Below are 25,823 nucleotides of genomic sequence, written 5' to 3'. Positions count from 1 at the left end.
AAATATTTGTTTAAAAGATTTATTTTTGACAAACTTTTTCATTGAAGGTGCTGTCAACTTATGGCCATAGTTTCCATCTGAGGCATCTTTGTAAAAAAAACCAAAGGTTTACAGTTTTTTCAATATAACAATATAACACACATTACTCTATAGTCAGTAAAGGAATAATGTTGGTTAGTTCTAGAATATCTAAAGTCTCATTAATGGTCCATTATTGGCTGCAGATAAGGTTGCAAAATATCGGACACATAACGAATGAAATGTCGTCTAAGTTGTCGTATTCGTTATTTATTTGTTTTACCTCAGACATAACAGATTGATTTGGAAAAAGGTCAATGCTTTGTACTGTGTTAGAAAATAATTGTTTTTTTTTTTAAATCTAATATTCAATTAATTAAAAGAAATATGACGTTTTAGTACGCAATTACTATCAATTTACTTATAAATAAGAATGGACATCTCCTTATTTAAGATAAAAGATAAGACAAAGATAAATTCATTTTTATTATAGTGTCATATATTTTACATATCCGGTTCATTAATAATTCATTTCTTATATATGTGTACAGGTGGGTTGCATAATGCTTATCATGTGAAAAATCGTACATTCATTTATTTTAAACAAATTTAATATTTTCATCATCTGTATCCACTTGATGTTAACACTATGAATAACTTGTAATAAATGACATACCATCACTGCAATATATATATGATATAAGACATACACACGTCCCGTGAGCATGGTGAGCAGATAGTCGCCACTCATCTATTTTCAGTTTGTTCAATTTATTGTGTTCTGATAAAACTTATAATTTCCTTTGCACATTCAAATAAAAAATATCGATCGTATTGTATCATTCTGTATTGATTTCCTTTTACATTTTTTATAAATCAATAGTGTGTAATGAAAAACGAAATCGGTTAAAAAGATCTTTTATACTATAAATTAAACTAACACTTATATATCAATACACCTGTATACCAGAACATAATATAAGAAATTAACATTTTCAGAAGAAAGAAAAAAAGACGCATGAATGAAAACACGACGTAGTCCGTAAATAAGATAAATTAAAAAAAATGATTTTCCCATGCAAGCAAAAGTACCAAAAATTTAAAAATATCTATTGGAGTAATGAAAACAGCAAGAGTATAGTTTCATTTTTGCGGCGTGTTTTGAAATTTTATTTGAAAATTTAAGGATTGTATTATCCCAGGATTAGATTACCTTAGCCGTATTTGGCACAACTTTTTGGAATTTCGGGTCCTCAATGCTCTTCAACTTTTTACTTGTTTGGCATTATAACTATTTCGATCTGAGCGTCACTGATGCGTCTTATGTAGATGAAACTCGCGGCTGGCATATTAAGTTATAATCCTGGTACCTTTGGTCGGTGTGTCGTGTTGTGTGGAATTCTGTGGTCAAAGGACATTCCCAGACTTTTCTACAAAATGTAATGTAATGATGTCTACACACGACTCAACACTTGCTTTGACACCCAAGCTTCTTGAAAAAAAATCATGCTTTGATATCTCAGCTTTTAAGATATATTGAACCTTATCTTTGGTGCATGTGTTCCAACATACGTAATTTAAGTGCTATCCAAACTGTTTGCAGCTGATTTTCTTTTACAAAAATCATATCAAGTTATCATAACAGTTCTGAATGTTATCACTTTATTGCGGTGTTCTCTGTTTATGCATATTTACAATTTACTGTTCATGAAATCTGTATATATGTAGTATACAGTAATCATAAAATAAGCTATATACAATAAGGAGATGTGGTACGACAGCCAACTTGAAACTATCTTTATGAGTTCAGATGACTAAGATGCAATCAATTATAGGTCATCGCATAGCCTTCAACGATGAGAAAACTCATATCGATAATTAGCAATACAAAATCCCAACATGAAACATGTGAAATAATTCAAATGAAAAAAAATACGAACTGATTTAAACAATTCAAATAAAAAAAAAAAAAATACGACAGACATGAACTAACGAAAATCACTAGATTTCGACAAACAAATAACGAATGTAGTATATGCCTACCATCTAATTCAATTCCTAATGCTTTCACTGTGAAATGTTTTTACACAACCAGGATATATAAAAACTGAATATTTAATGATGTTGATATTTACTCGCTGATATTGGAAATGACTTACGCAAAAATTAAAATAGAGGTATATAAAAAGTTACTGTTCATTTCACCTCCATGGCAAATACTGTTCTTCTCTCGAGGAAATAGGTATAGGCTTGTTAACATGAACATTGAAGCTGCAAAATAGGTTGGAATGTAAGTCAATAAATAAATTTGTCTAACAAACTTTATAAGGAAAAATAAACAACCGTTTGAACTTTAATTACGATTAACAATTAAATGTGATTAAATTACGAAATACGATTAAATAAATAGTTTTGATTCTAACAATAAAGCAAAAGAGGCGATTGAAAACTGACGGTAAAGACTATTCCCATCAGACACATTCTTAGTGAGAACTTGAGGAATATCCATACATTATTTTGAAATATTCATTTGGGGGCATCAAGAATGGTGTTTCGTTCTTTATTCGTCTGTTATTCTGTTCATTTGTTAGATAGTTCGTCGATTCATTGTTTCGTCCTTTAGTCCGTCCAACTTTCGGTTACAGATATCATGTTCTTGATGCTATATATTGCAATGTAATAACAAAATGTATGGCTAGGACATATGGAGCAGCACAAAGTATATATTCAGTGTTGTATCAAAGTTCTATGTTGTACAATCACAATGCTAAAATTTGTAGGAAACACTTTGTATATACAAAAGGACAATACATGGCTTACTGACGTACTAATTTATAATCCTGGTACCTTTGATAACTATTAACTGTAATGAATAAAAGGTCATGCAATTTAATTATATGGTATGCATTCAAAGTTTAATGCAATTATATGGATGAGAGTATTAAAATTAAGTGCCTTCAAAACCCCCCTAAATGGCAATAAATCCACTGTTGATATCCTAAAAAATTGTCTTGCGCCCTTCTAACTGTAGAAACTTAAAAGTATCTATTTGTGATCAGTAGTAAATACATACAGTGTCTGTTCTATACCTTTTTGTTACTAAATTCTCTTAAACCCTTATATACGAAAAATTGACATGTTATTTTAACAGACTTGTTAAGAAGGGATATAGTTCTGATACTGTTGTCAGGTCCTTTAAAGACTGCATATTTTGGCTTTAATATTGATTCATTTATAGGGTCTTTGCATCGGAATTAAACACATTTATTCTAAAACCAGTTGTTCGCATAACACGGGTTATGTTCTTCTCATATATTTCATTATGGTATAATACTAAACCCCTTACAGGAGGGATTGTGCCTGATATTCATATGATGAAGACATAATCTTTCAATCAGTGTAATTGATGTCTGGAGCTGGCATGTCAGTAACTGCTAGTAGTCTGGTATTATTTATGTATTATTGTCATTTTGTTTATTTTCTTTTGTTTCATATTCTGACATCGGACTCGGACTTCTCTTAAACTGAATTTTACTGTGCGTATTGTTGTGGTTTGTTTTTCTACATTGGCTAGAGGTATAGGGGGATGGTTGAGATCTCAAAAAACATGTTAAACCCCGCCGCAATTTTGCGCCTGTCCCAAGTCAAGAGACTCTGGCCTTTGTTAGTCTGGTATGATTTTTAATTTTAGTTTCTTGTGTATAATTCAGAGTTTAGTATGACCTCCATTATCACTGAACTAGTATGCATATTTTTTAGGGGCAAATTGAAGGACGCCTCCAGATACGGGAGTTTCTCGCTACATTGAAGACCAATTCGTGGCCTTCGGCTGTTGTCTGCTCTATGGTCGGCGTGTTGTCGCTTTGACACATTCCCCATTTCCATTCACAATTTTATCTTGTATACAGTCAGTTGAAACCACAATGTTGTTGGTTACGCGACATTTAAAATCAACTTTTAAGTCCCTCAGCAACCATGCGAATGCGAACTCCACAACATGTCACAATCAATAACGGACAATCGGTTACATTTCAGATAAGACGCATATCGTGGTATCTAAAGATCTTGAATGCGAAAACATGTTAGTAATGAGTTGGGACACAGAAATGTCAAACCCGTGATTTTTAGAAGTAATAAAATTATTTATAATTAGAATATTTGATCTACCTTTGTTTTTTCTGCCTGATATCAATGTTTTTTCAGTGATGAACATGAGTTACCTCTCTTGGCACGAATTTCCTGAAAATGAATAAATTGTAGCACAAACTATGACCGCATCATGCAGTGTCTAACAACATTGTGTACAATTTATAAACAAGAAATCTATTGTTTAAAATACTATTACTTAAACCATTTCAGAAACAAATGCTAACCATAACCTTCCAAAGGCCTATACTTTTATGAACGTGATTGCACTGTGAGATTTGATTTTTGCAGCTTGAACATTCACTGATTTTCAAATGTATAGATTTAAAGACCAAAAATTAAGTATGTCTAGAAAACTTTTCTTCATTCTTGCTGTTGTGTCCAATGTACAGAATTGAACAGTTTTAGCCTATTACATCCCTAATAAATTGAATAAGCATTTATGCATGTCATTTGCTCTCTGAGTGGGACTTGTCGCATAGGCAATTAAACAAAGCTTCTTGTCTTTATAGTGATACAAACCATGTAAAAGCATAAATATACGGTTTGGGTTGAAGGCCATACAGTGCCCTATACATGTAGTTTTTCACATCATTTTTCGATGACCTCTAGTAAATAATTGATTTATTGGAAATCTTAGTCGACCTCGTTGTGTTTATATTATATTATTGCTCTTCAATTTCGTACTTTATTTGGCCTTTTTAACTTGTTTGGATTGGAGCGTCATTGATGAGTTTTTTGTAGACGAAACGCGCGTCTGGCGTAAATACAAAATTTAATCCTGGTATCTATGATGAGTTTAATTATTCATATAAAATTCCTTCAGACAACCATTACTGCCATCTTGTAAATGTTTACCGATATTACTAGGTTCAAAGCTGAAATGTTTTTTATGCCTGCCTAACAATGGATAATATGAAGGTTTTATTGTATTTTGTATTTCCAGTCACGGTATTGAACAGAGAATATGGTATTATAACAGCACTAAAGGAAGGTATTAGAGGAAGTCAAATCACCAAGTCAGATGAAAAAAAACCAGTTGCAATTAGTCAGTCAACATAATGATTGTGTTTATTGCAAAATAGATTTGATGTGCATAAGGGTGATTTGACACATCTATATTATGGATAATGTGGAACTAAAAAATATAGATGTTTGTATTGTTTCGTTAGTATAATTTACCTTTATTTTTGCTGCCAAATCCGAATACTTTTTTCAGTTAAACAATTGAGTTACATTTCTTGGCACGCTTGTCCTAAATTTAATAAAAACAAAACGTAGCGAAAAATGTAACAGAACATGCAGGGTTAAATAACATGAACAGTACCACCGATTATATGCTTTGAAACAATTCTGAAAAAAATCAATTGCTGACCACAATCCATCCATAGAAATAAAGGTTAATGCATTATTATACCTTGAAAGAATTTGCTTAATTTTTTCCCTATTGTGTCTGTTTGTTTTGTTCGCGCATCGTTGTCGATATAATGGAGTAAGACTGTCATACAAGTGAGAGGTTTATCTAGCTATAAAACAAGGTGCATATCACCAATTTCTTCATTTTCTACCAAGTTAGGAAAATGGCAGTTGTTATCTATTCGTTTGCTGTGCTTGAGCTTTTGATTTTGCCATTTGATTATGGACTTTTCGTTTTTGAATTTTACTCGGAGTTCAGTATTTTTGTGATTTTACTTTTTTTCATATGATTCAGATTGATTAAAACATTTACTGCACTTTTTCAGTACGTTTTGCCGTGACTCAATAGATGTTTATACATCCCGCCATTGTGTTTTAGTGCTATGGTTGGTACTCTTTTATTTGTATGTAATTTAATTGGACTATCATACAAGAGCGAGGTTTAGATAGCTATATTTCCATGTTTAATCCTTCATTTTCTATACAAGGAAATAACTGTAGCAAGTAAAGAATATGACAGTTGTTTCCGTTCTTTTGCTGTGTTTGATTCTTTGGTTTTGCCATTTGAAATGAAAAGTTCGTTTTGATTTTTTCTTGGAGTTCAGGTGTTTTGTTATCTTACTTTACACAATACTAATTGCCATTCTAATATGACGTGCTTCTTTCGCTTGATGAATAAACCCATGCTCTAAATCCAATAAAATGTGTTTGCACATGCGTATATTGACTACTGCAGAATAATGAATTTGATCGAATTGGCATGCGTTTAATATATTTTATGAACTTTTAAAACACTTCCTAACTCTTAAATTATGCAGATTTTATTACTAATTCTGTTAGCATGACTATAATGTGTTGCAATTCGAAATTGACATATTTGACCTAGATACGACAACCGTTCATGCTGGCTGTTCAAAACTCTTCCCTCTGAAAAATCACATTGCCAGTCGTTTGCTTGTTTACAGATATAAAAGGGAGGTTCATGGAAGAGCCTACACAAGCGCTCTACACTTATACACATCAGACATAGAAATTACCTTAACTGTCCTAATCAGAATCGAAATAATTGATGCAAGCTATACTTTATTGTAGTTTTAACATGGGTAGGCATTATATTCGTGTTATTTTTTTATCCCTCACTATCGCTCGGGCAAAAATAATCACGAATATAATGCCTACCCATGTTAAAACTACAATAAAGTATATATTGCATCAATTATTTCTTCATTATTTATTTTTTTAGCAAATTGTAGTTTGCAACATCCATACAAGATGATCAATTGGTGGAACTCCTTACTTTATTGCTTCAGTGAAAGTATTGAAGTATGCGGCAATAAACTTAATGTTACGATCCATATTCAGATCAAGAAACTGAAAAAAAGTTATCACATAAATTATTATAAAGAACACAGCTTAAAAAGAGTATAACTTTGATGTGAAAACTTCTATTCTATTGACATTCTATTATTTATAAGCTAAACATTCTTTTATTTGTCAATGAACTATTGCTTTATGTTTTTACATGAATCAGGTGCAGCGCTATATCACCAAAAAGGACCAACGGATAATAGCTAAATCCAGCAAATGTCACTTCAAATGTCACTTCAACTTTGCGTGAGGCAGTTGAAACCCAAAGTTTCTTAATAATATCATATTTTATAAGAGCCTTGAATTTATAAAAAGTTGAATCATATTTTGGTTTTACATTTAGAAAAGTACAGTGTTGATAAGTAAAAAAGTTCAAAAAGTTTTGTAGCAGATCTGTACACGACCGGGAGCAAAGATAAATGGCATGATGATTTTAATTTGTCGTATTCGAGGTATTTTTCATATCGAGGGATACAAAAAAAAGTGTTATTGCAGACACTATCTGTATCTATGATGACCTCTGTTTCGGATATTTTTATACTTGATATTTCGGAGGATCCACGGTATTAATATTAATACATTTTGTGTTAATGTGTTAGCAGTATGGGTTCTTTGGCATTAAATCTCTTAGCATTCACTGAGTGGCATATCTGAAAAGTTTTGGCCATGGTTTTAGACATTAGAAAAGCTCATTAAATTCATTGATTGTCATATCTGAAAGGTTGCATGTTATTACAGTTTGTCTTTTATTGAGATGATTTGAAAGCAATAAAGACTTTTGGTTTTAATTCATTTAGTTTGTAGAAGGTTTATAAACTACAAATTAAACACAAAATATACAAATGAAATCTGCACTGCTAATAACATAAAAACAAATTCAAAACATTTTTCTGTAGTTTTTAGGGGTAAGGAAAACCAAAAAATGGTTGAAAGAAAAATTATGATAGGGTTGTATGAAAAAGGGGGATGGTTAAGATATAGATTTTTTTGTTTCTCATTGGCGATGAATAAATGCTTAGACTTTTAAACAACTCGAATATACCACCTCAGAAAAACAACTAATAGATTAGTAAAAGAAATATAGAGTAGACAAAATGGAGCTTACTACCCTAACATCAAATAGCTTTTAAAGACAATATACACTTAACAAGAACATCAGTAACACTGTCAAATATGCCACTGCTGAAGGGATCATGAAACAATCTGTATGGCGAAACAATAAATAATGGAATGCCCTATTAGCAAAGTTGTTTTTGTGTAAATACATCTATGTGAAAAGTACAATAATTGTTTTTATAGGGATTGTAACCGTGGTTTCTTAACATGAGCTACACAGAGAATGAAGTTTTGGAAAGGTAATAGAACTTCTTGAAAATATGATGAATAACCAACGGCTCCTACATTTTTGACAGAAGTTCATTCATAGAGACAGCAGAATGATTAGGTCAGGAAAACTGACAATGGCCAGACCTACGAAGATGTACAGACTGAAAATTATATTCATCACATTTACTGAGCTACCATATAAAAGCCCATTCTCAATTTTATTCATTTTCTCCAAAAGTAAAATAACCCAAAAAAAACGAATTCCAAGGAACTTTAAAAGGGAAAGTCCATTAACAAACGTCAAAATCAAAAGCTAAAACACATGAAACGAATGGAAAATAGCTGTCATGTTCCTTACTCGGACGGTACTGGGATTTCTTATTTAGAAAATGCTGGATATAACCGGGTTTTATAGCTAGCTAAATCTCTCAATTAGAATTCTGTTATGTTGATTATGGTGTGCGGGGGGAAAACAGACTTCTGAGGTTAAAATGTCAAAAACTGTGTTATAGTCTTAATTGCTATTTATTAAATAAAAATTTCAACAAGGAAAAACAAAATGGTACATAGAAACCATATAGTGCATAAGTAAAAGTGTAAGACAGGAATATAAAATATATCGTATCACATAAACACATGGTGGGATGTATAGATACGTCAAAATTATATAATCCAAAAAATGAATTAAATAGAAAAGAAAGCGTCCTTTCAGTGGAATTTTCTTTTAGAGAATATGACGAACAATTTTACTTGAAAATCTGCAAGACATTAAGGCAGTTGTTGATTCTATCTCAGTTTCGTATGGTGGTGTTTATAAAAGAGTTCGGATTTGATATAAACATACCATTGAATAAAGTAAGCTTAACAATTTTGCGGTGTGTTTGCATGGTGAAAATGTGTTCATTTGTTTCGAATAATGTTGTCTGTTTAATCGTGATTTTTATTTGAATTGTCAATTAAGAAAATTTATTGTAACCTGTATAAACTGAAAAAAATAACAACATATTTGATTCTATGGTGTTCTTTTGTATTCTCTGTATAGAGACTTTCGATTGAAATGAAATACAACTATTTCAGAAAACTTGACAATGGCAGTTTTTTTTTTTTAAAACATCAAAATATGTTTTAGCCTATTTAACTTTGATATGTTCAATACCATCAAGTTAGAATGATTATACCCTGAACATAAAATGGACAGATTTTGCTTAAGTCTGTAAAGTAATTTTATATGCATTGCTTGTTTATCAAATATATTTTTTCTAAAGTAGTTTTTATGACAGAAATATCTGGTAATAAATTTTGAATAGATTAGTTTTGTGGTCAAGTCCGTATCGCGGATTCGTTAAGCCTTAGGATAACTGTCTGTTGTTATGATTGTAAGGTGTACATTTTCTACTTCTGCAAGGTTTCAAATAACATCGAATTCATTCTCATGCATCATTCGGCAATGTTTGTTTTATGTTGTTTAGCCTTTTGGATATATACATGTATGCTATAGCGCCAAGGTATTTCGTGTTTTTGAATTTTCATGCATTTCCACTTGTGAATTAATAAAGATTTGTCATTCCTGTTGTTAATAGATGATTTCGTGTATTGAAGTAGTTCTGTCAGAATCAGTTAACACAATCTACATTCTGCGTATGTTCACCCTTTCTTTCATCATGGTTTTTCTATCGCCTTACGCTGTTCGTTTGACGAAGATCATATGAAGGTGTCTTTGTTGATATCAAGATATGATGATGTTGTTTGATTGACAATGAGACAAGTGTCCATCAAATGACGTAGAAATTAGCAACTATAAGGTGACTGCCTACAGAAGAACTGTCGGCAAAATAGAGTACAGGAAATAATAATGCAAATGTAGCTCATTTATGACTATTTAATGCAGATAAGGGATTTTTTTCTTAAAAGAAAGTATTTGGTGTTTGTGTTTTATACTAAACTCATTAATAAAGAATTTCTCTTTTTTCTAATTGTCCAATGATCACGCCTGTCATCTAAAACCAACTAATTAAAAAGGAAATTTCAGCAGAATTCAAGACTTGTCGGTAATTCTGAAAATGCATTGCGAAAATAATCGGAGGGGCGGTAATGTAATGATGTAAAGCTAAACTCGCGTCTATTTAACCATGATTCTCCAGCGATTCGTAAGAAGAGTAATTGCCCTAAAATAACGAATTTTACCAATGTATTTTGTTTGCCAATTTGTTTTTAATGCTATTGAAAACAATAAAATCTAGAGTGAAACTTTAGAAAGCAAAAATACTAGCAAGGAAAGATCTATAAATAAGAAGATATCGCAGAGAACATAAGTTAACCTCCCTGGATATTTACTAAAAAAAATTGTCGCTGAATGAGGTTTTCCTTACATTTTTGTGTCTTTTAGCGAAAATAATACTACATTGTACATAGAATAAAACTGTAAATAAAATTTATGATCGGTATAAACTTACTTAATATCATACGTATAAGAACGCAAAACACGTCGTATTTTCATAAGCTTCTTACTTGGTCCTAGAAACAAACAAGTTGGATGGCCATAACGAAAAAGAAGAGCAATAGAAACTCAAAATCGAAATTGTACCAAAAACGATGAAAGCAAAAACTCCAGTTTTAAATTTGTACGACTGATGCGCGCGTTCCGTGTACAAAGACTAATTAGTGAACCTCGAATCAGGCAAGTTAAAAGAGTCATAAACGTAAAGTATGTTTTAATTTGTTTCCTTGCTTTCTACGTATAATCCAATTTTTGTGTTGGGGATATTTGTTGCTCAATTTTTGATTTCATATGTAGCGTTATTTAAAAATATTAATATTGTGTTTATCTTTATTTTTCATAGTACGACTTTATATATGTCAATTTTCCATTCGTTTCTCAGCAGTCACGTCACATACCATCTGTTAAATCTGTTGGCGTTTACGATTAAATACCCTAGAACTATGCATGTTCATTATTTACGGACTTCGTCAATCAAATGAGCTCATGAAAAAAAAAATCTTCGAAAAAATTAAAACAATATGTGACAAAATTTTAGTATCCAAGTTGAGATTTTCTGGCTATATGATCTAAAAGAACAACACACAAGAAATAGTCAGGAGACTTTATTCTGTCGATCCACCATGCATTGCATTAAGTATAATGTTTATGAATTAAATGGCGGGAAAAGTGTTCATCTCGAATGAAGAATAGTAAACTAGTTTTGGATAATTTTTCTAAAACGGTTTACATATGACTACCATCGATATTGTAGATCTTCAGCAATCCCTGGACGTCTTTCACTTATTATGAATTTGTATTTAGATGTTGTATCGTCTAATTCTGCTTTGACAGTTTAAACCAAATTAGTTTACATAATCTTTCGGTAAGAACAACTTTAAATAAACATGTCTTTGATGACCATGCAGAATAATTAATATGGCTACATTGAATTATCAATAAGACTCGCTTCTTATCTACATTCTTTGAACTTGATATGACAAAATGTCCTGGGGTCGATTCCACAGTTATAATTTTATACTGCAACTATTTGTGTTTATTTCCTAAAATAGTAACACAGCTATATTTTGTGCAATGTCAATTTCGTCATGGAACACTTTTCCACAGTCAGGGGTTTACTAAGGGATGAATATAAGTTTGAAATTTGTGCTACAATTTAAATAGTTATGAATTCATTTATTTAAGTTGCAGTATAAAAACAATATTAGGTCAATGTCAGAAAAATATCAACTATTTTGTACTCGGCGCAAAACTGGGGAAGGGCTCGGTAGAACCTCGCCCTTCCACAGTTTCTCAGCTTCATACAAAAAAGTTGATATTTTTCTGACATTGACCTAATATTGTATATATATTGTGTTAGCTTTATTATAGGTAAAGAATAAATGACATCCGTTCTTTTGTTATGAAATTTATATCCGAGTGAGTATTGTTGTGCAATAGGCTTTTGTCTCTAACCCTTAACATTCGTCATTGCATATTACGAACTCCCTTAATTTGAAGGAGACATAATAACAACATTTAAAATCCGTCACGTTGTTACAGCTGTATCTGTTTCATACAAAGCCGGTTTTGACTAGTTTTCACAAGTTGTTTTTCATGAGCGTTCAGTACACAGATCTCGATCAAAGTTGTAAATAATGACAATTTTGATTATCGCATAAATATCAAGCCCACTAATTATCAACACGTGCTGGACAATCGTGATCTGTATTTGGTAAAATTTGGCGAAACGTATGTGAATGCAAGTACTTTTATGCCAGATGCTTAATATTAAAAGTTTTTGACATTTGAAGGTTCCATTAGCTCTTAGAAATTAAAGCGCTGTTTTTCAATTTATACTCACGTTTCCTCATCTTTAAATAATCTAATTCACGTTTCACCAAAACATGTCGTCAACATTTGAGGTTGTTGTTTATGAATGATGTCTGCGTGTTATTCGTGTCAATATACTGAACTCATAAGAGGAATAGTTTAAGGACTTATAATAATCATAACTTAAAGATTTACATTTGAGACAACAACAAAAAAGCGAACAAATATTTGATTACCAGTATTATTATAATTGCAAAATAATTATACAATTTACATGTCATCGTATGAGAAAAATAAAAAAAAAAAACAAATTAGAGGTCAAGTTGTTCATATCTACTTTTATAAAATTCAAACTAATTGAAAGGGTAATTGGTTGAAAAATCACTTACCTAGTTCGATTTTTAGTTTTCTATGTTGTGTTTTGTATACTATCTTTATTGTCTTTTTTGTCATGGATTTGTCATCTCATTTTCGACTGATGGGTTAGAATGACTCTTTGGTAAAATTTGAAAAACAATAGATAAACCTAGATGTATAAGGCAAGACCTTGCATAAATATTGGGTTCGCAATGTTTTTAAACTTCGATATTTATTTGGGCTTTTTCACTTTTTGATTAAATAGTCATTGATGTATCTTTTGTAGACAAAACCTGCTCCTGGCATAGTTTTTAAATTATGGCATCTATAATGAGTTTATATTATATCATTGATCCTGAAGGAACAGGATCACACAGTGTTTTCTTATAAAATTTTAAAAAAAATATAGTGCTTTTATTACCACAAATTAAGATTTAACAGATGATAATTAAAGAAAACAATGTTATTTGATTTAAAAAGTCAGATAGCTTTGTGAGTTTCGTCACTCGAAACGAATCGGATGTTTATACAAACGACCATGCGAACTTGTGACTTTTCGTTAGGCAGTACAGACGGTTAAATATAACACCTGACATCATACGGGTAATGCATAAAGCACACATTGTTGTCAATATTATGGAATTGTATGCGGATGCCATACAAGTGTAGGTTTAGCAAGCTATAAAACCCGGTTTAATCCTGTAAAAAAATGCCTGCACCAAGTCATAAATATGACAGGTGTTTTCCATTAGGTTAATGTGTTTGAGCTTTTGATTTTGCCTTTTGATTAGGGACTTTCCGTGCGTTTTGAATGTTTCTCGGTGTTCAGTATTTTTGTGATTTTACAATTCGCTGTGTAATTGCTTTCCTTATTTTGGCTATCTGATGGACGATGATTTTATGTTCAAACGGAAATAAAATGCGTTAATCTCCCTTAACATTCAATAAAATACTTGTAAAAGCAGCACTTGCCTAAGGCTGTTCGAGTTATTTATAGGCTATGCTAAACGCTTCATTCATCATGTAAATATCGGTTATCTGTTTTCAAGTCCTTATATCATACAGAATGTATTTAATAACAATTAACCGAGCTCAATGCAAAAACTTTAAAAGAACACTTAGAAATTTGACACATGAGCTGAATTTCACCTGTCAAAAGTAATCATTAAGTGGTAAAACATTGATACTTTTGTATATTTTCACCGGTCCAAATTTCCTGATTTTATCAAATTCGCAACTTTATAAAAATGAAAAGTTTGATCAAGCAGACGGGAAAATGAAATAACTTGATACTTGTGTGGTATAAAAAAGAAAGAATGAAAAATAAACTTAACGCTTTTTCGTCCACAACACGACCCCCAAACCATCAAAGTTAAAAGGTTCTCTAAAATTGTAGTTTTCATGTCCCTTTTATTGTGTATACACCTTAAATGTTGTACCCTCAGACTTTTGTTTTACATATTCACGGTAACAGTTTATTATGGATATAAACCATTAAGATTTTTAAAAGATTTTGACTATGTGTTAATTTTTCCAAAACATGCTCTTAGAACAGGCAACTTTCTGATTTTACAAATAACTTGACGCGTTGTAGAGGACCAAATACGTGGCGTCCTTCAGTTCGTCCATTCATCTGTCTCGCCTGTCTTATCAGCACAGTCATGTGTATAATGATTTACCAGATTTTAATAAAAACTGATATCGTAGGTTTATATCGACATTGTCTCTATCCTGATACTGATAAAAAAAAAATGGAAACAGTTATGCACCTTGAAAACATAAGTTGCATGGTTCGTGCTCTCATGTGTTTAATTCTTGTCAGGTTTTTATAAAACTTGTATCATTAGAAGTTTAAATAAGCAATATCTCAGACAAGTTCGAAAATGAGGGCCGATGGACCATTTTGAACAGAGTTATGCCCAAAAGAAACATTACATATATGGAAAATTGCATTTTCAGTGCTCTCGCGTGTACAATTCTTGCCAGATTTTTTATAAAACTTATATTGTAGGTTTATCAACCTAAAGTATAAGTTTTGAAAAACAAGTGAAAGAATTAACCAGACTTGAAAACAGACAATTTATATCAACAATTTCTATAAAAAAATCGAATTTCAGTAACAATGAGGTTTTTTAAAAAAGGTTTTAGACCCATAAAATATTAATAACATGAAAGTCTGTATTGTAAGCGTTCTCAAATGTACACATTTTTTTCCAAATTTTTATCAAATGTATTTGAAAAATCAATTCTGATGAAAGATTTTTAAAAATGTATTTAAGAGTAATGGCCCTTCAAAAAAATTATTATATATGAATGACATTGCATTTGGTCTGAAGCCTAACTTTCTCTTAGATTTTTATAAAAAAAAAAAGAATAAAAAAATTGAGCTATATCATCAACTAGCATGTAACAATAGAATGAAATTCAGATGTCTAGGTCTGTTGGACATGTGTTGGTTGTTTTGTTCACAAAATAAATGTCTCACGGTCATTTGATAACTACAGATTCTATATAAATTATGAATTGTCTTTACTTAATGATCAAATAATATGATATCAAAGAAATATTAGGGTACGTAAAATATGTATACACACAAATGGAGCTGCACATATTGTAGGTGAAGACTTCTAACATGTCAAGCTCCTCACGTTGTAGACGTTCTCCCATTTTTTTTAAATCCTAGATCCCAATAGTAAATTCAAATGAATGTGGCGGTTACCCAAATCTTTTTGGTATATATGTTCTTTTCTTTTATTTTGTTTACAGTATTTGTATTTTTAAATAATTTGTTGTGGCACATTACTAGGTACCTTTTTAGTAATTCAACCAATCAGTAGAATTATCATTACAAAAAAAGAGTACATACTTATATGTTGGATGGGAATTTGCATGCTGAAAAGGAAATTATACAAAAATATTATGATTATGCATTACAAATCTGACATCTGATTAAGTTACGTGTTTTTAATACAGGTACGATCATCCCTACAATTCCTACATAAACAATAAGCATTATGACAAGATTTCATACACGTTCGTTTTCGATTTATTATTGTAAGGATACATTTTTGTTAAAAAAAAACATCTGATGGAATACAGCCTTTTTGGCTTTTAATCACTGTTCTCTGCGATAAATGTTCTTATAATATCCATTTTAATAGCTTAGTTACAGGTGATCACGGTAAAGTTCCTAGGTAGCCACTATGTCGTCCCCCCTATTTTTGTAGTAAAATCTAACCATTCAAGTTTAGATAATCTGCAAGTGCGATTGGCTATTCTGATATCCCTGACTTTGTCAAAAGTTAGATAAAAACTAGATGTGTCAAAGCGACACGAATGGCCCCGTCTCAAAAACTTGAACAATCTGCAATTTCAATAACACATGTGGACACAAACATGATGGTAGTATCACATATAAAAAAAATCAGCCCAAAATCTGGATGCGTATAAAACAAAATGTCCGAATGACTGTGATTTTCAACAATTTATCAAAGTCCTAAGCCCGAAATTTTGGCAAAAATGAGCCGAGCAGAACCAAACTTAAACTGGATCTGAAACTCATCATGGGTAACTTACATACCAAAAATCAGCCCAATATCTGAAGGCTTTTAGAAAAAAAAATCGTATAATGGTTTGTTGCAGAATGACGGAATGACGGAATTACAGAATTTCGAATTACGGACAAGGTTAAAACTATATGGCACCAACAACTTCGTTGCGGGGCCATAAAAATATCGAACTTCTATATTTTTTGTGTTCAATTCTGAAGAGAAAAAAATGTTCCCCTACTAAAAACTTAGTAACAAGGAAGGTTTTGTTCAAGGAATCAAGTATAAAAAATAACATGTATTCATGAAACATTCTCAGAAAACCGTTATGAAAATTATTCTACAATGTATACTTAGTTTGAAAACAAATACTAGATCAAAACGATAAAAACAATCACTTTCAAATATTGAATTTTATAATACATATCTTCGTGTTATGTGTATTCATATCAGTACAAATTTCCATGCTTACAATTTCAACTGTTTTCTATGTACGTATGAACAGGATTTTGAAAAGCATGTTATGTTATGCTATGTTTTGATATTTTTTAATTGCTTAAATCACAAAAATATGTACTTACTACTTTTCGGTACCAGCAATAATGTTGATATCTTATGCGATTAAATTTAAATATTGTCTTTATCTCTGGACTTAAACTCGTCACTGGTGACTCTAATGGCGTAAAATAATGTTAATCCGTGAATCTAGGATGAATTTATTTCCCTTATAGCACTAGGCTTCTACAAACTAGGAACGAAAGATACCACATGTACCAGAGGGATAGTCAAACTTATATATCGAAAATAAACTGCCAACGTCATGGCTTAAAAAGCAAAAAAGACAAACAAACAAATAATAGAAAGAACATAGAAAGGTAAAGACTAAGCAACACGAACTCAATCAAAAACTGGGAGTGATCCTAAGTGCTAAAGGGTAAGCAGATCCTGCTTCACATGTGACACCCATCGTGTTGGTCATGTTATTACAAACCCGGTAAGTAGTCTAATTCGTGAAGAGGGGAAGGGATTGAAATTACGACATAATGAATATATCCGATATCATTTGTGAAACGGTTATTCTATAACGGTCAACCAACTCGTGATCGCGTCCGTAAAACTTACGAAGAGATGATTTCAACTTCACAATTTGGAACTCATGGTTTAATAGATTCCTTGTTAGAAGCAACACTCTATCAAGGAAATCATGATAGGAAAAACACGCCCGGTAAAATCGTTTCCATTGAGAAATATATACTCCGTTTGCAGGCGCTGCTGGAATGTTGCTACATGGAAATGGAAAGTTCACAATTGGGAAGCTGAAATCATCTCTTTTGTCGTAAGGTTTTATTTTCAACCGACCCTCATTATCAATGTTTATATGTAAGTCAAGATATGAGGCAGACTTAGATGTATCTGTTGTATCCTTTATCTCTTGTTCGATGTGATAGATGCGTGCAACATAGTCACCAAATTTTAAATTATTTAGTGTGAGAAAGTCATCTATATAGCGGAAAGAAAAGTAAAAGGAAAATGCTAATTTATTATCTTTCTTCCTTAGAAGTTCCTGTACGAAGTAAGCCTCGTAATGATAAAGGAACAAGTCGGCAAGAGGAGAGGTACAATTGGTTCTCATAGGAATGCCGACAGTCTGTTGAAAATACGTCCGCCAAACGCAACAAATATGTTGTCAATTAAGAAATCAAGCATTTTGATAATGTCAGTTTTAGACAATTTTTTGTTCGAATCAGCATGTTTTCGTTGTTTTTAAAATTTAAGGTGTCATTTGCAAGATTTTTGTTAAGATATGAAAGTTATGACTGTTTTCATCTTTAACTATTAAAACTATAAAAAAAAAAAATTTAAATGGTATATTCAATACTAGAAAACGTTTTGCAAACAATTATTTTATATCACAGTCATGTGAACCAAAGATCCGGTCAAAGAGGAAGATTCCATGCTGATCTTTTTCTCAACAGCTGTTCTGGTGACGAATACTTTTGACATTACAAAAATGGCTAAAAAGTTAAGCTTGGTGAACCTTTTTAAAAGCGACTTTGCACATGTTTGACATTTATCATGTTGAGTGTTGTTGTGAAACAGGAAGTCAGAATGTATACGTGTATGCTATTGAAACCCATGTTATTTGGTTGATGAAAAATTGTATAACCTAGGAAAACATATGACACGCCGATATATCTTAAATATGTCATGTATAATCTCAACGCAATGAAGGAACTTAGAGCATGGTTTACAGATTATCTAAGCTATAATTTGCAAAAACTATTAGAACTTGGGTCCCACGTGCTCTCCGACTACTTAACTTTATTAAGGTGGTATGGGAGTCTAAAATAAAAATGATAGAATTTGTTCATACTTTGCCAAAATGTAGTATCTATTGATACATGTTGAAAAATATTATAAAAATGATAGGTCACCGTGCATTTTTTCAAGCTACGGGTCGTGACAAAATGACACATTTTGTATGGATTATACAGGAAAAAACACCATTTTGTGAATAGAAACTAAACGAAATGATAGAATTGTAAAATAAATTAGGAAAATATAGCTTTCAAACAATGCTTTGATAATATCAAAAGAAAAGATAGGGTCACCGTGCGTTTTTCCCGGCTAAAATACAAAGTAGGAAAATTCCATGAACAATCCAACAGAAAATGCACTATTTTAGAGTTACCTCCCCTTAAAATAACAATTTCAAAATATTTAAAAACAACCAAAAATAATCTACACTTGTACATATATTTATATTTATAAGTTATATTCTTATAAATTGAATCTTTTAAATGTAAAAACACATGAAAAATCTGCATACTTGCATCAAATTTTGCTAATTTGATAGAAAATATGGACCTTAGATTCTCTGTTTTTTACAATCCAAGATGGCGAAAGACACCCATACCACCTTAAGCCTTTTAAACTGTTGTTTTTCGAGCATCACAAGTGAATCTTGTAGACAAATCGCGTGTCTTACGTAAAAATGTTTTATCCTGGTATCTATGATGAGTTTGACCCCCTTCTATATTTAAAAAATTGACATTTTGACAATCATTTTATATACCACATGAAAGTCCTGTGACTCTAAGATCCGGTGTACATGAGGCAGATGCCATTCAGAAAATTTTCTCAATTTTGTTTTAGTGACGCATATTTTTCACACCATATCAATAACAATGGCTAAACAGGTGGTTTGGATAGTAGTTTACGTTTTTAAAAGCGACATGCACATGTTTGACATATCTCACGTTTGACCCCCTTCTATATTTCAAAAATTGCCATTTTGACAATCATTTTATATACCACATGAAAGTCCTGTGACTCTAAGATCCGGTGTACATGAGGCAGATGCCATTCAGAAAATTTTCTCAAATTTTGTTTTAGTGACGCATATTTTTCACACCATATCAATAACAATGGCTAAACAGGTGGTTTGGATAGTAGTTTACGTTTTTAAAAGCGACATGCACATGTTTGACATATCTCACGTTGAATGTTGTTGTGGGCGGCCAGGAAATAACGTCACCATGCATACGGGTATTCAATCGAAACCCATGGAATATGGATGGTACTAAAATATGACGTAGGAATTCAAATGACCCGATGATATAAAATATCTGAACTCAATTAAAAGAAATTAGAGGGATTTATGTATAACATAGGCTACATTTGGCAAAACCTTTCAAAAATGTGGGCAATCAATGCTCTCCGACTTCAAACTTTATTTCGCCTTTTAAATTTTTGTTATTCGAGCGGCACTGATCAGTCTTTTATTAAGGAAACGCGCTTTTGGTTTACACAATTTTAATTCTAGTAGTATTTGTGAGTTTTCTAAAACTTATACACAATTTAAGGCAACAACAGTTTTACAGTCTTCAAAACTCATTAATCGATTAAGAAGAGAAATCGAAGTCACAAAAACAACTTGAGTGAATCGCTTAAACTCAAAATGAATCAAGTATGGTGTACTGAAAGGGGAAGCACCTCCCGCCATGCATTCGAAACGCGAATACGAATCCAAACTCAGCTAATGAAAACTTGATTTTGACATATGATTTTACAAAATCACTGAAATAATTTTGAACTTTTTTACAGGTTCCCTGGTCAAATTGAGTAAAGTCTTTTTTATTTTAAAAAATCTTATAGAAAAGATATACATCAGTTGAACTTAACAGCTTTGTTTGTACTTCTCACAGTCATATCTCAAATACTTCTTATAACGAACAATACAACTTAACAACTGTAGGTCACCGTACGGTCTTCAACAATGAGCAATGCCCATACCACATAGTCAGCTATGAAAGGCCCCGAAATGACAAATGTAAAACAATTCAAACGAGAAAACTAACCGTCTAATTTATGTACAAAAAAATGAACGAAAAGGGTATGTAAGACATCAACAAACGAAAACCCTGAATTACAGGCTCCTGGCTTAGGACACAAGCACAACCATACACATTTTCTATATTCATTAGATCAAAAGTTAATATTTGTTTAATGTAGATATGACGTTTTCCGATATGGAAATTTTATAAGAATAATAGTGAAAAAAAAAGTATTCATCAGAATATATCAAATGTTATCACAAGGAGGCTATTAATCCAAGAGTTCCAAATGGTGAAGTTGAAATCATCCCTTCGTAAAGTTTACGGACGCCATCACGAGTTGGTTATGGAATAACCGTTTCACAAATGATATCGGATATGTTCCTTACGTCGTAACTACAATCCCCTTCCCTTTCATGAATATGACCTACCGAATTATACTATTTACCTGATTTTTTATCACATAAGCAACACAACTGGTGCCACATGTGAAGCAGGATCTGCTTACCCTTCAGGAGCACCTTTGATCACCCCTAGTTTTTGGTGGGGTTCGTGTTGCTTATTCTTTAGTTTTCTATGATATGTCATGTGTTCTATTGTTTGTCTGTTTGTCTTTTTCATTTTTAGCCATGGCGTTGTCAGTTTATTTTCGATTTATGAGTTTGACTGTCCCTCTGGTATCTTTTGTCCCTCTTTTAATCATAGGAGAGAAAAATTCTCATCTGTATTTAAGAATACAATTAATGCAAATCTGTTCAGAAATTCAAAATGTTCTGACGGTATATTAATAAGATTTTTTCTATTTCATTTTTTTTTCTTGTCGTAAAACACACCTTGGGATTGTGTATAATTACTATTCCATTTCTATTTCTTTGCATAGCTACTTATTCTAGTTAGCTGTATCAAATCACGTTATAAATCACCTCAAAATAAGCATTTCTATTCCATCATTTGATACATGTAATAGGAAGAAGTTACCATATACAGAAATAAAAAGGATATGACAAATAATTATTATAATATTGATGAATAATCGGTCCGTATTTTATGATATATACGATATTCCCATGCTTGCATTTCCTATCATGATTTTCTTGATAGAGGGTTGCTGCTCACAAGGAAGCAATTAAACCAAGAGTTCCAAATGGTGAAGTTGAAATCATCCCTTCATAAAGTTTACGGACGCCATCCCGAGTTTGTTGACAGTGATGGAATAACCGTTTTACAAATGATATCGGATATGTTCCTTTCGTCGTAACTACAATCCCCTTCCCTTTCATGAATGTGACATAACGAATTAGACTATTTACCGGATTTTATCACATAGGCAACACGATGGGTGTCACATGTGGAGCAAGATCTGCTTACCCTTCAGTGGCACCTGAGATCACCCCTAGTTTTTGGTGGGGTTCGTGTTGCTTATTCTTTAGTTTTCTATGTTGTGTCGTGTGTTCTATTGTTTGTCTGTTTCTCTTCTTTCATTTTAAGACAGGCGTTGTTAGTTTTTTTTCGATTTATGAGTTTGACTGTCCCTCTGGTGTCTTTCGTCCTTCTTTTATGAGTAATATAAAAGCAGCAGTTTTGAAATATTTTGAAATTATAATAATATTGGGAAATACTTAATCCTTAGTCTAACTGTAAAATTAAGTACCGTTTTCTTTTTTTAAAAGTTAATAGTCCGAGGTCTAGAGACTTCCACTTTTAATATGGAAATGAAAAGGAAATAACAATTATAAATGACGACTTTTGTTGAAATTTCAATAATATTGACACATGTCCAATGCATAGTCTAGTAGTAAAAAAGTAAAAAAAAAAATAAGCAACAGTTTCCTTCATAAAAAGTCAACTGTCCAAGGTTGGCAGACGTTTAATATTGAAATAAAAAGGTATAAAACAATTATACATGACGACTTTTTTTCCTTTTCAATATTTTAATAATATTGATAGTTTTTGAAAGTACAACAAAGCACCAGTTTATTTCTTTAAAAAGATACTGGTTCGAGGTTGTGAGACTCATAAATGCAACAGCAGTATAACGCTGTTCAATAGTCATAAATCTATTCAGCATAAACAAATTCGGGTAAGAAACCAAAACGAGGGAAACACATCAACTATAACAGGAAAACAACGAAACAAAAGAAACACTGAACTGCTACAAAAGCAAACGCCAGCATACATAGAAACGGACTTTTTGATTACAATTATCAGATTCCTGACTTGGTACAGTACATTTTAAGAAAAAATGGTGGGTTGCACCTAATTTTATGGCTAGCAAAACCTTTCTCATATATGGCAATGATAAAATTGACGCTCAAATGATATCATTATGTGACAGGGATACAGTACAAATAAATAAAAGAACATCAGAACAGAGAAATACTTAAATAAATTATATATAGTCGCCGTCTCGTAAAATTGGCACAGCGTTTTTGGTTGAATTTTTTTAAACTAACAACCGCATTTATTCAAGATGACGTTTTTCATTTAGCGGAATCAAATATCATTCCAAAAATCCTACCTTTTATTGTATTTGCACTGTATAATCAATACCTTCACATAATCCAAGATTATATTGTATGGTGGAATCCGATATTTGTCATTACTGGAAGTGTTGCCGTGGAATTCCACGTGCTGTCTATTTTCTCGTGGTTCTCGGAGCTTTTAATCATCATAATGCAAAAAACGCGGGAAATTGTATCATCAATGACAATGATATTACCGGAGAGTAACGAATGTTGCGTAAATCAGGGATCCTCATAGAACCCAAGATGGCGGTTTTACAATGTAAATAATCTTGAAAAATGTGAAGGTCAGGATTATACAGTGCAAACACAATAAAAGGTAGGACAGTAGTGGATATTTGGACTGGATTTTTCTTCCGCTAATTGAAAAACATCATCTCGAGTGAACACGGCTGATATTTAACACAATTTTGACAAAAATCATAGTGCCAATTTGACGTGACGGCGACTATAGTAGTATATAAGAACATGTAAACCACAGGTTAACAACAGACAGTTTTATGGAACGCCACAGCTGCCTTATGATAAGAATAACCATATAATTAAGGTAAGAGATATATCATGAAGCAAATGTTCTATACTATAACGATAGTTGACTATAAGACTCTGTCAATTTGCTATATCACTAAGATTCATTTCTATATTTTAAAGACACTTTGATACAACATGGAGTTACCTTTTCATACTATTCTGTCATTTCACTTTGTTATGAAGATAATATGTCATACTATGAAGACATCTTGATATAACACGGAGCTACATTTTTATACTGATTTGTCATTTTACTGAACTATTATGTGATATTGGTATGTCATAAAGATACATTTTTATACTATAAAGACATCTTAATATATATGTAACATTAATCAATTTTTTTCATACTATTTTCTGACCTCAGTATATCATAACGATACATTTGAATACTATACAATCATCTCGATATAAAACGAAATAATTTTGTCATACCATTATGTCATATAACTATCTTATTAAGACATATTTTGATATCGAGCTAACAATTCTTATATCAAGAGGTGTCCTCTTATATACCTGTAGACTATTTGATTACACTGCAAGACCATTTCATCATACCATAATACCGTTTCACCATACCATAAGACCATTCCATCATACCATAAGACAAATCTATAAATAGCGGCGAAAATTCCCCGCGAAATTCATTCTGGATTAATCGACTCTAATGTTGCAATTTCCCTTAGCGATGCAGAGTTGAAAAGACTTGGTGTCGACAAGATAGGCGACACATACAGATTGGTATCCCCTTAAAATAAACAAACAAAATCTAAATAACATACAAGACAAAAAAAAAGATGGCCTATAATCTTTTCGCGAAATTTGATTATCATGAAAGCAACTTGTTTTTTTAGATAGTTTACTTTAACCACATGTTTGCAAAGCATATTGACAGGTACGGCTATAAATGTGTAACCACGGTTTCCCCGTACCCATTATAATTTATCCGTATTCTTCAACATTATTATTAACTAAAAACTGAAAGACAGTCCAGAGCGGCAAATATTTGAACTCACATTATTGTTAAAATCAAATGATCTGTAAAATGAAGTTAATAAATCAATGCTGAAAGTCAATAAATCTTTTCTTTTCTATCTTCATTTTACGAATTCATCTAGCGTTTTACATACCCATCTTCGGGTCAGAAGGGGTGCCGCTGGGGTTATTGTACGCTACCCTTTTCTTAAATGAATGAATGAATATTTTTTTATATTAAAGTGCAACCTGAATTATAGCAAACAATAATTTTCATATATACAAGTAATTTTCAGCCAGCCAAATAGGCTTATGATGCATTGTACATTGTGTATCATTATCGAAAATAAAATAAATAAATAATTAGATATAGTTTGTATTATTAAGATTTTTAAAATGCATAACATTTAAAAAATTGCGGATGTTATAGTGTAGCTTTTTTCCATTCTGGTTTGGTTTTATCTGGTGTGTTAAGAAATCGACAAAAGTGTCGAAGAGGGAACATTTGTGGATAGAATTACAGCCATGAACACCCAGACTTTCGGCTATGAAAAAAGTACCGAGCTTTTTATTTAACAAGTAATAGATAAATTTTTTGTATCATATCATATATTTTTTATATAATGTACTACCTATTTATATATTTAGCATGTATGTCTTGTATAAAACATGCTGATATTCAATCCATCATAACTTACATGTACTTCTGTTCCGATATGAATGTAATATTTGCCACTGGACGTTAAACACTTGTTCATCACTTTCATCTATTGTTTTCCAATAAACAATCCAGCCTAAGACTTGAAATTCAACGGGATATAGTATATATATATCGCATCGATGTTATTATATATTTGATTAATTTTCATTTTGTTTCGTTTATTTCGGTTTATTCATTCGTTTCTATTTCGTTTCGCACTTTATAGTCACCCAATAGTATCGTACCTGTCTGATGTTTGTACGCGGA

This window comes from Mytilus trossulus, chromosome 1 (assembly GCF_036588685.1).
Source record: "Mytilus trossulus isolate FHL-02 chromosome 1, PNRI_Mtr1.1.1.hap1, whole genome shotgun sequence".
Classification (NCBI taxonomy): domain Eukaryota; kingdom Metazoa; phylum Mollusca; class Bivalvia; order Mytilida; family Mytilidae; genus Mytilus; species Mytilus trossulus.
Note: the sequence above shows the minus strand (reverse complement) of the source record.